The sequence below is a fragment of the Lutjanus erythropterus genome, chromosome 2 (assembly GCF_056507025.1).
Source record: "Lutjanus erythropterus isolate fLutEry1 chromosome 2, fLutEry1.hap2, whole genome shotgun sequence".
NCBI lineage: Eukaryota > Metazoa > Chordata > Actinopteri > Lutjaniformes > Lutjanidae > Lutjanus > Lutjanus erythropterus.
In genome coordinates this window covers 42,603,395-42,620,135 of record NC_139318.1, presented here as the reverse complement: position 1 = coordinate 42,620,135, position 16,741 = coordinate 42,603,395, and the positions used below count along the sequence as shown (strand labels likewise).

General features: G+C 38.0%; 1 protein-coding gene across 1 annotated transcript in view; it reads left to right on the top strand.

Moving 5' to 3' along the window:
- Positions 1 to 3,754: 3,754 nt before the first annotated feature.
- Positions 3,755 to 16,741, top strand: part of asip1 (agouti signaling protein 1) — a 35,317-nt gene continuing 22,330 nt past the window's right edge. The window contains exon 1 of the mRNA XM_084745874.1: positions 3,755 to 4,103. The gene's annotated coding sequence lies outside the window, so the exon portion shown is untranslated. The remainder of the gene's footprint in view (positions 4,104 to 16,741) is intronic.

Sequence of the window (16,741 nt, the reverse complement as noted above, 5' to 3'; positions counted from 1 at the left end):
ATGAAAACCTGCCATAAATGTCAAGGCACACTGCTTTATTATTGTACAACAGTATGCATAAAAGCTCTGGGTGAGATTATTTATGTTAGATTTATAACTTAAATAAATACCAACCCTTTCTCCTAGAGATTATGTTTGTATATTAGCCTATTAAATCGTTTGCATGATTACATTGTGCTGACAATGCAATTACTGGATTAGGATCAGAGACAAAGTTTTTTGGAGTGAATGAAACAGTATGTGCTATATGAATGTGCTGGAGTCACAAGCAGGTGGCTGGTGTGGGTGAAGGGTGTACAGAGTGCAGGGTTCACGTTCTCCTTTACCCCTGCAAGAAAAGCACTTTGGTTAAGGTAAGAAAATAATGTGATTTTGGTTGGTTTAGGTAGTATAAGCACTTTGGTTAAATGGATAGTTCAGTTTTTTCCAGTCAGTAGAAGAGGAGAGAAGTCCTGGCATTATACTGTTGCAGACATTCACATAAATAAAGGCTAACTTAAAAAAAAAAAAAGTATGCTAAATTTAGAATTTTGAGGTCGAGCTGGAGGCTGAGAAAGAGCACAAGCTACCTGCTGCTGACCTGACATAACAGATGGTTTGTTACACAGAACCATCTGGGAAGGACAGGCACTAAAAAAAAAAAAAAAAAAACACTTGGCAGGTGATTGGGTGAACCAGCTGGCTAACTACAACCTATATACACTGCCTGGACAAAAATAAAAGTAACCACCTGGGTTTAACGAAGCAAATAGGTAAGATCCTTGGATCATTACTGCAGTGATTAATGTTTCAGCTGTTAACAAGTTATTGAACCCTAACTGATGCAGTGAAGAGTTTCTCATTTCTTAAACAACCGTGAAAAAGAAAACATATCCTGTGGTCGTGGAAAAGATGTTACTCAGTTTCAGAAGAGTCAAATTATTGTCCTGCATCAAACAAAGAAAACAACTAAGGAGATGAAACTACAAAAACTGGGTTAAGAACTGTCCAACACATTATTCAAACCTGGAAAGATGGTAGTGAACCATCGTCTTCAAGGAAGAAATGCAGTCAGAAAAAAATCTTGAATGATCGTGATCAGAGATGGTGGGTGAAGTGATGCTCCCATCATGCCTAGTGCCTACAGTACAAGCCTGTGGGGGCAGTGTTATGATCTGGGGTTGCTTCAGTTGCTCAGGTTGAGGTTCAGCAACGTTATGAGCCCGAAAAAATAAGGTCTGCTCACTACCTGAATATACTGAATAAACAGGTTTTTTTTCCCATCAATGGACTTTTTCTTCCCTGATGACTCAGACATATTCCAAGATGACAATGTCAGGATTCATTGGGCTCAAATAGTGAAAGAGTGGTTCAGGGAGCATGAGACATCATTTTCACACATGGACTGTCCACCACAAAGTCCAGATCTGAATCTTTGGGATGTGCTGGAGAAAACTTTACGCAGCGGTCCGACTCTCCTATCATCAATACAAGATCTTGGAGAAATATCAATTCAACTCTGGACAGAAATAAACGTGACAGTGTGTAAGCTTATCGAAATGATGCCATGGTGCATATGTGCCGTAATCAAAGCTAAAGGTGGCCAAATGAAAATATTAGAGTGTGTGACTTTTTTTTTTGGCCAGGCAGTGCATATCTATCTATCTATCTATCTATCTATATAAACACACACAGGCACCACCTTTGAAATCTTTAGGATGGTAAAGTTTGATTTTGATTTCAGTCTGATCTCGCAACCTTCTGAGCCCAGTGGTGAACTGGCAGAAGCAGGCACTCATTTGTGTAGAAATATACAGAAGGATACGGTTGACAAAATGTAGTCCCAAAATAAATGTCTGTCTAGCAGCAAAGTAAAGTAGTGAAAAAAAATCTAAATTTAGCGTACATTTGAACAGATAGGCCTTTATATCATCTTAGTTTGCTAAGTTATTTAAAACATTTAAAAAATTTTGTGGTTTTACCATTGTATTATTTATTTATTAATTATTTATAGACAGTCAGGGACTGACTGCTGATCTTAAAACATTCTGAGCTGTGCTTCACATTAAAGAGCCTGTTTACTGTGAACTGATGTGAAAGAGTCTTCTGGCAGCAGGTATGTAAACCTTCTAAAGTATGGAAGAAAAAAAAACATTTAAATGTCTCGCTGCAATCCTGTCATTTTAAAAACAAAGATTATTTTGAGCGCTGGATATCATTTGGGCTTTTGATAGAACTGATTTCATTTATCAGCCCGTGTCAGAACAAGAAGGAACGTAAGCTGAAGTGAAACAACAGCAGAAACAGCAGAAACTTTAAACATGTTCAGTAAAGTTGTTCCTGATCTCCACACACTCTTCTTGACATGTTTTGCTGTTTTGTTTATAGATGCATGGCTCTGGTCTGACAGTCTGTGACTTTGGTCCAGACTGAAATGAAATACCATGAAATTTTGTACATGTGTGTTTCACAAAGCCTTTTGCCTTGTTACCAGCTGCGACAGCATGGCTGCTATTGTTTTCACCCTGTGAGTCTGTGTGTGTGTGTGTGTGTGTGTGTGTGTCTGTGTGTGTGTGTGTTTCATCCTTGACACACCTACTGTAATGGGAGCTATCACAGAGGTGTTTGTAGACGAATCCGGCAATCTCTTTGCGTGTCCCGCCATCCTGTGGCGCTGTCATTGCTGCGTTGGCTCGTCACACTGCTGGTGTGAAGGGAACCCAAAATTTGTGAGACTCTCTCGAGAGTTTTCATAGCTTCAGTCAAAATGCCTGCTCTTGCAAGATCTTGCGGATTTGGGGTTTTTTGACTAGACACTGCGTCTGCTGTTGCTCGCTAACAGTGACAGCTCGGATAATTGGATTGACGACATTAAACAGTGACTAGTGAAGGTTCTTTTAGGATGGCGATTTTAACGTTCCTCAGATGTTACATAGTAGTTAGACGTTGGTTGTGACAACAGCCAGAAAATGTATAATGGAGACAAGAAAAAAACGGACCACCTCCACCTAATTTAAGTGATGTTTTACTGTGTAATATATATTAAATACATATGAATTCAAATTTTTCATCAGGTATTAACGCTCCTTTCTGTCAATATTTTTGATCCAGTATGACACATTGTGGTCCTCAGTACTCTCAGTTAGGTTAGTCTCTGGTCTTGGACAGCGACAGTCTTCATGATGTAAAGGCTTGTGTATTTTGCATTCTGTTTCTTTTATTTTTTATCTTTTTCCAAAGTTGAAGTTTGATGCGACTGGTGGAGCAACTGAACTGCACAGGTTTCAACCCGACTTCCTAGACATTGTTGTCAAAAGCAATGTGACATAAAAAGTTGTTAATGTCTGGTACTTCAGGTTAGGGTTAGGGTTAGGGTTAAGAGTCAGACTTTGCGTGTTGTCTGGAATTTGGATGTAGTTTTGTTGTGTGTACAGAATGGCATTTATGTAAAAAGCAGGACATCAAAAACAGACCTCAAAGCAACCGTGCGAAGTTGAGGGAAAATCGGACATCACAGTCCCAGACACAGAAAAAGAGTCACAAAATCACTGAACATCACTGACAGATCTAACAGGTGAACTGGATGTGGGGCCGTTATCGCTCTCAGCTACAGCTGTAACCAGAAACAACACTCCACAGGAGGGTCTGGTTCACATTTATCTGTCCATCTTCAGCATAATTTGACCTTTCCCAACCCCCAACCCACTGAGGGACTGGTCCCGCCTCCAGTACAAACCTCCCGGTATGTCTTCATTACCAGCAGCAGTGCAAGGTACTGCTATTTAAGGAGGGATATAAGAAGGCACAGAGGAGAGAAGGATAAAAAGGAAAAGGAAAAAACTCATACACAGAAAGAGAGACAGGGACAGTGAGATAGAAAAAGTGGGAAAAGAAGAGATACTTGGGGAAAAAAAACTGCAATATTTGAGGTGAAGTGAGGGAAAAAAGGAGCGAGGAGAAGAAGGGAGAGTGGTGACTTGTGGACCAAAGAGGCAGAGAAATAAAGACGTGCAACAAGAAGGCAGAAGGGGGGCGAAGGAAGAATCGAAGATCAGTGCACCATCGAGACGTGAGAGAGTGGAAAACAGAGCGCGACAGACTGACAGCTGCCCCGGAAACCACAGGTAAGGTGAACTGAAACTATTGATCTTATCTTGTCATGTTTCATCAGACAGTTTCAGCAAATCGGTTGCGTGATGGGAAAGCATGGCGAGGAAAGCACAGCACACAGACGCCGGAGGCTCAAACACTAACACAAATTTCCTGTGTCCGAGGAGGAAAAAAAAAAAAAAAAGATGAATTTAGTGGAAGCCATCCTCTGTGAGCTTATTAAACATTCCGTGACAGTTTTGTCCGAGCTGTTGTGCCAGCTGCTGTGAAAGTATTTCCCCAGCTGTGGCCTGTAAATTGTAGGATATACTTGTTGACATAAATGTCCGGGCCCACTGATAAAAAAATAAATAAATAAACACACACAAATACAAATGTAGCAGCTTCGTTCAGAGAATCTGGTGTCTGGATCTTTTTTTTTTTAACCTGTTTCGGCTCAATCACTGGGGAAAAAAGCCAGCGGTCGATCTGCTTCTAAATAGTGACTGTTTACTTCTGCTCTAAACCTTTAAACGCATTTTCCTTTACGACAGCGTGTGCAGTAATAAAAAACACAAGCGTGTTATTCCTGATTCGGTTTGAAGGGAAGCAACAATGCTGTCAGGGCTCCATCTATCGATTGCACGACTTCTGTCCGTAATCAGCGATCTCGGGGTATCGGTGCTACAACCTCGTCAAAATGAATTAATGGCGGGAGAAAAGACTAATGTGTACGTTAAAAAGTACATTTAAATGTGTTTTAGCAGCAATGGCATGTTGGTTTTATCATATAGAGAGCAGATTTGTCTCAGAGATAAGAACCCGCTTAAAGGTTTGGACACAAGTTGAAGCAGCTGCACTGAAAAACACCAACACACATGGCGCTCAGAGCACAATTTAACATTTATATTAAATATTTAGATTTCAATATTGTATTAAAAGTGCACTTTTCTGTTTGTTTATAATGATAAAATGTGAAACCTGTAACCGTAAAACTTTTGCCGCAAAAGATTTTACAAAAAGTCAGTCTGAAGGTCAATAAAACATTATGTGCTTCATATCCTATAAAAACTTTAAAATGCATCACGACTGTAATCAGCGGTTGCGAAATGATTGTAAGCCGCTTTTATTTTGTGAGATATCAAACGCAAAATAAAAGGAGGTTATAGTTTTAATGTCCTGTACAAAATACAGGGTACAAAATAACAACACACGAGCGCGCGAGAGATTCTTTGCCATCTTGCTCGTGATAAAAAAAAATTAAATAAAAAATTAAAAAAAGTGAATAGAATAAAATGAACTTGAACATGAACACCATGAAGGAGCGCTCCGGTTTTGAGGCGCTCATTGCCTGAACTCAGGATGCTGAAAAACATTTAGAGAAAACAATGCCACATGACTTAAAAAGATCTAAAATTGTGTGAGTTGTGTTTGTGCACACAGATGTGTCTTTTTATTGAAAGATCCAGGTTCAGATAACTGTTACTGTAAAAATTGAATCAATAATAAATAAATGTGTGTATGAGCAGCAAGTATGGTACATAGTGTAACAGTTGTCATTCATTGTGATTATAACTTGTATCTTTGTCTATAACAATAATATAATAATTAAGGTGTAGCTGCTGTAAAACATCAGAATTCTAAAGTTGTAAAGGTAGTATATACAATTTAAAAAAAATCCTGTAATGCATAATAATGAATAATCACTGACATATTGTAGACATGGTTTATTTAACAGTAAGAGTCACTGACAAGTGTATGTGACTTGTGTCTGCTGTAAATCTGTCTTGTCATCATGATTCTGGCTGAACAGCATAATTTCAATCAGCAACTTGATGGTTGATTGAAGTCGTCCTTCAGAAATCTGATTGCTGCTTTTTCCTGGAGGGTTAAAACAAACAAACAAAAAAACCCCAAAACATCCAAGCTGTATCATGCAGGCATTTATCCACTATTAACAGACTCAGATAACCAAAACATATGTTTAAAATCTTCTTTTGATAGCTGGCTGATAATTGGTTTCTAATAAGGAGGATCTGGTGAATAGATATGATCGTCCTCTGACCCTTCAACAATTATGCCCAGATGTGTGCCACTGCTCCTCACTCTTTCTGTTGTAGTAAACAGAATTCACGGAGACTTTGCATCCTCTGCTGTGATCGCTCTGGAAACGTCCTGGAAATGAGCGTCCCATACGCCGTAATGTGTGACATTTTTTCGTGCTGAAGCCTTTTCTGTCACGTCTTAAACATCTGACAGTGGAGCTGTTTTCTGTCTGGGCAGGCGCTGTGTTGTTGCAACATGTGCTGAAGAACTGCTGATTGATAGTGAATCTAAAAATATAGATATACATATAAATATAAACAGTTTGGTTGAAACAGATTTAAATTTAATTGTGAACCATTTATTGATAGGAACTGGCCTTTTACAATCTTAATTATTCTTCAAAAAACTTTTTCTGGTTACAACCCCAATTCCAAAAAAGCTAGGACATGGTGTCAAACAAAAATAAAAACAGAATGCAATGATTTCCAAAAAAAAAAATCTACCTATAATCAATTGAATACAGTACAAAAACAATGTATTTAATGTTCAAACTGATTAACTTTATTGATATTTATAATTATAAACTTATTCCACACTTAACCATGTTTTGAAAAAGCTTGGGTGGGAGCATGTTTACCACTGTGATACATCATTTAATCTTTTAAAAAACAGGACACAACTTGTTGAAGTTCCACAGTGAAAATTGTGCCTCATAATGCACAAAACAATTTCGGTGTTAGACAGGTCCGGACTGCAGTCAGGCCAGTCTAGGACACAAACTTTTTCCTATGAAGTCACACTTTTGTAACGTGCAGAACGTGCATCGGCTTTGTCTTGCTGAAACAAGCAGGGGCGATGAAAATCCGAACGGCGCCATATTCTGCTCCAAAATCTGTGCTTTGTAAGGTTTTATGGGGCTTTTACAGATGTGACAGTTAACCCTGCCGCGGGCGCTAACACGGATGCTGGCTTTTGAAGTTACCGCTGGTAACAATCTGAATGGTCCTTTTCCTCTGCAGCCTGGAGGACACGGCGTCCATGAATTCAGAAATTTCTGAAACTCGTCAGGCACACTTTCCCGTCTTGCTCGGGCCCAGAGAGCTCTGCAACATCTCTGAATGTTGTGTCCTCAGCTTCACACAGTAGTTTTAACACGCATTTGTAGATGCAGCGACAAACTGTGTTTATTGACTACGATTTCTCTGACTCTTTCAATAATATTATGGCTTGCAGATGGTGAAATGCTCAAATTCCTGCAGTTATGTGTTGAGAAACATTGGGCCTCGTGCAAAAACCACACGTACGAACAGATTTCTTATTAAGTGCTTGTTTACGAGTGGTGTGGGAGGGCTTGTGTCATTTAACAATTTTCTAGTATTCTGACTTTTGTTTCAGATTCAAACATAATTTCCGAGTCGTCCAGACCTGTTGTAGAGTCATGTGCAGTCAGTCCACTGTTACCAAAACCAAATTTTTTCAATAATGACTGTATTTTACATTAGTTTGAAGATATTTTGACTTTGAAAAATGAATTACACTTGATCATTATGCCGATATATTATTATTATTTGACTACATTTCAAATTATAATTATAGTAAATTTATTTCTAAAGCCTATCATCATTCATTTGATGGTGTATTATTACCTACTGTCTGTGTTTATCTTCACATGCAGGTTCATGAAGTTGCTGTTCACCGTCACACAACATCCTCACTTATTCTGTCCGTGATCAAAACTTCCCCTTGACCCTCCTTCTGCGGTCATCAGTCGTCATCGTTTCTGATTTTCTTTGTCATCATTTTCATATCGAGACATTTCTTCTTCATTTCAGTGACAGTCCAACTGTCAGACGAGATAGCAGCGCTCGTTTTTCCCGTTTCTTCCGTTTAGCACGTCCTGTAATTCCGTTGCTGAAGCTGTTAAAATGATAAACTTTTTATGATGGGTCTCTGACAGCAGAACTTCAAACTCCAACCTCGTAAAGTTCTTCTTTTTTCCTCCTTCTTGCTATTTTCATGCAGGAACTCTTCTAGACATATGGAGCAGGAAGTGCAGCCGTATATGGTGTTACTGGGGCGTTAATCATGCTTTTCGCACAGGCGGATCTTTTACACAGTTGTCTGAAGTTATGAGCATTTGCTGAATCTGATTTGTTTGTACACGCCGTTCACAGGAAAAGAGGAGAAATGTAAGATAAGAATAAATATAATGTTCCTGCATGAGGCCCATTGTTCTTAAACTGTTGGACTGTTTGCGTATTCACAAAAAAAGTTAAATTTATCAGATCGAACATTAAATATCTTTGCTTTCTGCTGTATTCAATTGAATACAAGTCACAAATATTTTGTAAAATTACATTCTGTTTACTGAAAATAGTTTTCCAAAGTGTTCCTGAGCTCATGTAGCATCCTTTATAGAATTAGATTGTGTTTTTTAATCCAGTGTTGCATCGGGGTCAAAGATCATGGCCACTGTTGGACCATTTGCCCACGCAGTTTTTCACAAAGTGGCGACTGTTGCCTTATTCATGCTTGTGAATAACTGAGCCTTTTGAGAATGCCCCTTTAATACCCAGTAATGATACAGATTAACCTGTGTGCCTCCGACAGCACGTTTTCACGTACTGCAACCTGGTGTGAAATCTGAGTAAACATGCAGCAGGTTTTGTCACAATTTTAAAATTATAACCTAATTATTTAAATACATTAATTATAGCCGACCCTGGTTCCTGACTCCGTGTGTGTGTGTGTGTGTTTCCGTCTGTGTGTGTGCACTCCGTATTTAAGGTGCATTTACTGTGCAGTGCACCTTTTTCAATGCAGACATTTTGACATGAAATAGTAGAATAACTATCATACTAATTGAGGTTTTGTTTCATTCATGTCAAACAGAGTCAGGGTGCCATAATAATAGGTAACTTACTTATTATTAAACTTTTAGAAGATATTGAATGTCAGTGTAGGTCTCTAAATTTTATTATGCATTTGCAGTGCAGTGGAGTAGAAGTGTAAATAAATCGGATATACGCAAAGGAGACATATGTAACTTTAACAGCAAGCAGGTACTGCACTCCAAATTTAAAATATTGGACTCAAATTAAATATTGGTGGTGGTATTGGCTGCAGGTTGCAGGGACCCTGAACCTACACGAGCGCAACATGATAATTTGACAGTGACAAGCAACAGTGAGTCCAACCCTGTAAGTTAAGCAGTTGTTTGCAAATTCTAAAGCAGCCGTTATTTTTTATATAACTCTATCAGATGTCTGCCAATTAAAAACAAATCCCATTATCCCGAAAATAAAACCCCGCTGCTCGAAAGTTCACACTCTGTCTGTTATTAACGCATTGCTCAATTTTAACTGCTTCTAAAAGATTATTATTCATTTCTTATGACTCATAAACAGACACTTACTCGTTTTTGTATTAATGCAGCAGGATCATTTACATCAGTGTCACTCTGACTGTTTTAGACAACAGCAGACAGCAAACTGCACACCGACACACACCGATGAAGGAGATGAAGAGTCTGGACTCTTCATCGTGACTGACAATAATGCAGCGCAGTGATAAACGTTTTGTGGAGGAGATGAGCGTCTGTCAGTTTGGTGTTTGCAGCTACAGATATTTAAATGTACAGTTGAAATCACAGAACTGTACAGCAACATCAGGATCATCATCAATAGTTTTTACTCCCACGCTCTCCTCCCTCCCTCGCAGTTATGACTGATCGGCAAGAAATAATTAAGATCATGATCATGATCTCTCTCTGCTGTGGCTCAGCCTTATTTTTACTTTTACCTGGTTTCAGGTGGAGCTGCAGCTCAATCATATCTACTATATATCTCATATACTTCTTTTTCTTTGCGTTGAGCCAGTTGCCTAAACAAACGAGCCTTTACATTGTCGGATGACGGGGAAACTCGCCTCTGATTCAGACTATTGGTCAGGCCAGTATAACAGAACGTGCGTTAATCGTGCATCAAAAAAAGAATAGTGGCATTAAAAGGAATTTGCTTTAATGTGTTATTAACGCGTTAACTTTGACAGCCCCAAAAGAGATGATTAGAAATGAAAAGTCTGGTAATAACTACTTTTCTTCTTGTCATCTGATCCCACAAAAACACCAGAAACAAGTACAAAGTAATCCTCCTGTCTTATATTGTCTGCAGAGTCTGATTTCTTATTTCTTTTGTGCCACAGGGCTCGATTGTTGCCCAAAAACCATAAAAAAACATATCACACTACTGGACTGGGTAACATGTTGCCTTGTTACCCCGAATCCTCACATTGTAGTTTGTTTGACTTAGTGCCACATGCACTGTTTTTCTACTCACTAGAGCCCCAAATACAGTGGTGGAAAAAGTAGTCAGATTGCTTTACTTATATAAAAGTAACAATACCACAGTGTAAAAATACTGTTACAAGTAAAAGTCCTGCATTTGAAATTCTCCTTGAGTAAAAATACAGTGTATTAGCAGCAAAATACACAAAAGTAAAGGTCCTCACAAGGCAATACGGCCCCTTTCAGAGTGTTAAGTCTTCTTGGTCCAGAAAGACGTATATACATTTTTATCTTATGTACACAAGATAATGATTAGTACACAGAAGTTATTATCGTATTAAGATTTTCTGGACCTGAGGGACTGACCTCACCCAGCAGAGCTCCGATCTGAGGAGGTCTGATCAGCAACATAACTGAAACCACCTGTGAGGGTCTGTGGGGCCTTTGATCCACAGCGATGCATCATAGTGAAATCAAAGTAATTATAGTAGTTGAAGGAGCAATATGTAGCAATTACACATGCTAAAATACGCACAGCAGTCTTAATAGTGAGTTGGAGCCGGAGACTGTATGTTAAATGGGTTGAAATTCTATTAAAGGTATTGAAAACGGGTTGTTTCCCTGCGCCCACTCCACCCCAGATTCGATGAAGCTCAGGCAGGCTGCAGAAACCCTGCAGAGCGCAAGACACGTGCAACATTGTAAATGGACAATATCAAGTCCTACACTATAAATCGATCAGCTGTTTATAACTGTCAGTGGTCTGTTGATATAAAGCTAAGCTAACAGGTCTGAAAAGTCACGCTCTGGACCTGCCCGCCAGAGTCCATTAACATACTGCTTGATTTAACCGTTGTGCCAAATAAAAGATTATCAGTGATTTCTCGTGACTTATAAAAGCGCACTTACTCATTCGGCAAATGTTCTGCATTAAGTTGAACTCTAATTGAAGTGAAAAAGGCAAACAAAAACACATTATCCCTGCCCGGAATAGACATTTCACAAGGGGACACTGAAGCTGTTGCATTTTTGCTAGAGAATCAAGAGTACCTTTGAAGTCATTTAATGACTTATTACAGTAAATATAGCTTCCTTAAATAAATGTAGAGAAGTGCAGTGGAGTAGAAGTGTAAATAAATCGGATATACTCAAAGGAGACATATGTAACTTTAACAGCAAGCAGGTACTGCACTCCAAATTTAAAATATTGGACTCAAATTAAATATTGGTGGTGGTATTGGCTGCAGGTTGCAGGGACCCTGAACCTGCACGAGCGCAACATGATAATTTGACAATGACAAGCAACAGTGAGTCCAACCCTGTAAGTTAAGCAGTTGTTTGCAAATTCTAAAGCAGCCGTTATTTTTTTTTATAACTCTATCAGATGTCTGCCAATTAAAAACAAATCCCATTATCTCGAAAATAAAACCCTGCTGCTCGAAAGTTCACACTCTGTCTGCTATTAACGCATTGCTCAATTTTAACTGCTTCTAAAAGATTATTATTCATTTCTTATGACTCATAAACAGACACTTACTCATTTGGCCAACATTTGGAATTAATTTGAACTGTTATTAACATGAAACAGTTACAGGCAGGAAAATAATTTTCAAACGAGGGCACCGCGGCTGTGGCGTCACTGTTAGAGAAGCGAGTATTTTCAGCTTGGCGTGTTTCCTTAATCCTTGCCTTTATCCTTAACCTTAACCTAACGGGGCAAACGCCGTTAATGAAATCATCTGACATCTGGCTTCAACGCGCAGACGGACTTTAAAGGCAAACACACGCTAGCCGCATCCTCTGAGCAGAAAAAGGAGTTCGACGGAAGGTTACGATCGCATCGATTCATCACTCGCGGGGGCGTGTTCAGACTTTTTGATCGGGGTGACTCAAATGGGGCTCTGACTTATCCAGGGGTGGCTTGAAATATATGTGTGTGTGCGCCTGCGTACAGTAGCATTAATTTACCATTTCTAATATCTACTTTCATTACTTACATTACAGTATCTTACACTTTCTTACATTCCTGTGTTTAATTTTTTTGTTTGAAAGATAAACAGTCCAACCAACAACAGCACGACAGAGACCATGCAAACGTAATATAAAGCTTCCATAATTTATCCTTTTACAACTGAAAATCTGTGCTCAAGTAGTGTTAAAATATTACTCAATTACAAGTAAAAGTACTGATGTTAGAAATATACTTGCAAAAGTACAAAGTATGTATCTCACAAACTACTCAAAACATTAGTTACTTTTAATTGCTGATGTCATCTTTCCAAACTAGGGTTGCAAATTTTGTGCGTTTTCCTGAACCAGTAGTCGAAAACACTAACAACTGATTACTCTTTTTTTTTGTAATATAGTAACAGTCGAAGTTTAATTGTCCTTATTCAACAAATGGCTCGGTGCAAATTGCTGCCACATGTATTGATTAAATATCCATGAATACGTTTTTAATTGGTAAAAATTCTTAACAGCAATTAATCAATTAATGATTAATCATTAACATCCTCACTCCATATGTGTGTTTCCGCAGTGTTTTGTTTTGTTTTTCATTTGTATGTATGTTTGGATAAGAACTATTAACTCAAATTGTACTCAGTACTCAACTATGATTTTAAAAGTAACTAATTACATTACAGCTTGAAAATCTACTCGTAAAAGTACAAGTACCCCCTAAAAAAACTACTTCATTACAATAATTTGAGTACTTGTAATTAGTTACTTCCGCCCTTGAGAAAAAGCCTCCATTGTTCCACTTTCCTCAGGCTGTGAGACTCCTGAATTTATCCCCAGCATTCCACCATTAAAAGTTCATCATCAATAATTTTATGATTTATTATTTTTATTTATTATGTATGTACCCATTTTCTGAACATAGTTTTTTTGTGTATAGTTATTGTTCTTGTGAGTAAAGGGAACCACAACCAACATCTCAAGTAAAATTAACCTAGTTAAAAAAAGAAAAGAAAGAAATAATGCACATTTAAAATAGGGTTGTAAAATTTGTGAATTTGCTTGACTGACAGCTGAAAATCATAAATAATTAATAAGATAAAAAAATGCAGACTTTTTTTTTCATTTTCATTAAATATTTTTCCTCTCATTTAAAGTTGAAGTTTTCTTATTCAACAAATGGCTCTGCTAGACGATGTCAAATGAAACACAAATAGTTCCATCTCTAAATTATCAATGAAATACCTTTAAATACATGTTCAATTGATTAAGGATTATTACCATGCCTAATTTACAAATATTAAAAATTAAAACAGCTGGTTCAAACTGAGGTCCCTCCTCTCAGGGGCCAATCATACTTGAGGATAACGGAAAGCACTTGAGGTGACCAATCAGATGTCAGGAGTGTTTTTTTTTTCTTTCCTCTGAGCTTCCCTCTTCCTCGTTCTGATTTATCACACATCTCCAGACTCGCTCTGACAGAACAGAAAATGAAACACAGGAAGGTCCGTGTTGTGACCTGTTGGCACTGATAAATGTTGGTGTCTGTGTCCGTCTTCTGTTCCAGCATGAAAAGAGCAGATTATTATCTTTATCACATTACTTTGCAACTCTTTCAGTAAAATCGCGTCCAGCTCGGAGGCAGACTGTGTTTGGACATGATAAGTAAAATGAAAAACAAATGTTCTACCACGTTTTACTTTTAAGAAAAACACAGCAGCGTTTTTGACTCAACTCCAAGGCCTCAGATCATGTTTGTGTAGTTCTTTTTGTTAACGTGAGAAGCTGAAGGAATTATGGATATTTTCCAAATATTTTTCATATTAGAATAATTTGTGTACCTTTGGGACCACTGACAGATGAAAGCAATGCGCCGTGTGGAGAAGTCCCAGATGTGCACAGATGTCAAAATAGACGTGACACAGACACAAAGAAAAAGGAAAAGTCAACACAACATCCAGCCTCTGGAAATTGGCCTTTTCTCCACCTTTTTTTTTTTTTTAAATAAATCCATAAAGTAAGAAATTTGTATCTTTCCTTGTGAATGATTGTTTAGTTAGTTTAACTGATTTTTATGTTGACAAAGAGAGATGACTAGTCAAAGAATATTCACTAGGCGGCACGTATTATAACGTTTACAGCCTTAAACAAGCCGTTTTGGTGTTCTGTTCAATGTGAATTTAATGACAAATTACATCCCTGTGGCGAAACGGAAAAACTGTCTGTATTTTGATAGCTATTTGTGCTTTTTACACGACTGTTTAGTACAAGCAGAGGGAAGCTATTTTATGCTGTTTACAGAGTCCACTATTAAAGGTAGGTCAGCTTGAATAATGAACGTTGCCAGCCGCGGTCTTTCCAGCGAACAGACCATTAAACCAAATCCTATCCTATAAAAGCAGGTGTTTTATGGAAGCAATTTTTCCACAGTTTTTTGTTTTGTTTTGTTTTCCCTCCCCAAATCACTTTGATCTGCAATCGGCACATTTTAATTTACTCACAAACATCATTAACTGACCTGTGATGAAGTGTTCATGGCATCGACCGGCCCGGTCCCACAGCTTACCGTTTATAAGACTTATTAATAACTTTATTGAGGAAATTCACATGTTACAACAATTTTAAAAGTTTCAGACAGAAAAAAGAAGTGGGTGATACACGCACACAGACTATATACAATATACACCTCACTCATACAGATATAAGCCTATGGAAATATGTGGAAATATATAGACAGACATGTGGCTATATATGATAATTGCATGCATGATCTAAATACACACATGGTGCATTATTGTAAGGAAAAAAATTGCCGTGTAAATGAATAATTGCACAGGGAAACAGAGATATGAAGATATTATTACAAATGATGATTCAACAGTGAAAAATATATATTGCACAGGATAATTGCATGATAATTGCTTTGCATAATATGTGTATATACGGCAAGAAAACTATTAAATGTTAAAAATCAATAAGTAAAAGTCCATAGATAAATAAATAAATAAAATAAACACTTAAGGCTATAACATTACACCAGCGGTTCTCAAACTTTTTCTGTCTGGCTGCCCTTCAGAAGCCAAAAAATGTTGATGACTTTTTTTGTTTGTTTGTTTGTTTTTTAATTATTAACAGTGATAGGGAAAGCAACTAATTAAAAAGGATCCAAGTCGAAATTTAATGAAATGAAGGTCGGCATGACAGCATCGGCAAACTCTTGGTTATTTATTTCCTCTGCATAAATCATATTCATTCAACTTAGTTTGACTCCATATTTTTTTTCCCTGGTCACACACACACACACACACACACACACACACACACACACACACACACACACACACCTGCATTGGCTGTATGTGTCCAAAGCCAGATTAAAAGGATAGATCACTTGGTACAGTGTGCGCACCATATGCAGAGTCTGTGCTGTTTTTCTCTGCTCCCTTTACTTTACTTTCTTCACACAGGGGAGATGATGTGAGCGTCATTATCAGCCTTTTCAAAATTTTAGAAACACGCTTAATTATTTTCTCTGTTCAGTTTAGCAGTTGGCAGGTTACCAAGCCAAACTGTGACAGAGAGGGTTCACTGACTTTTCACAGCTGAGATAAAACTCATATGTGACCTTTAAAAAAAAAAACAACACACACACATCTCTGAGGAGCCAGCGTTTGTAGATCAACATTGCTCTCCTGTTTAAAGCTAACTGAGGTCACAGTGACAACAAATTTGAACTTGCTCACATTTGCAGCCAGAAAAGCAGCTGTAAATTTCTGGAGAGGAATTTTACAGTCGCCCAGAAATGTGAACGACCGAGCCAGAAACTCTCACGGAGTCGCTGAACACGTCTGGATTCTGGTTATGGACACGTTCATGTGTGCTCGTTTTGTTTGTAAAATTTAATAATTAAAACGCCATCAGTCCATATCATTATTTACTCAAGATAATCCACAGACCTTGTTGTGAGCAGTTTCATGCGGGAACTACTTTATTTCTGCGATAAAATCTACCAGAATGCTCTTTTTCACCACAGATTTTGGGGTGAACTGCCCCTTTAAATCACAATCAATGCTGCAGCTTTACTGAACCTGTTTACTGAACCTGTTTCAGCTTTTTTTACATTTACATTATGTTTAGGGTGAGCTGCCTCATCAGCCTGTTTCTGCTGCCTTCACCATCCCACCAAACACGCCGCGCTGACAAAAAAAGCTTGACGAAAGCTTCGTATTGAGCCATCTTTTGGCGAAAATACTGGAACACATGTAAAGTCATGTAATTCTTCAAATATGACAAAGACAAACTAATGTTAATCTGAAAAGACTCAAGTTGTTTTTGTAACGTTCATTTTCTGCAAATGCAGCATACAAATGATATTGTTAACGC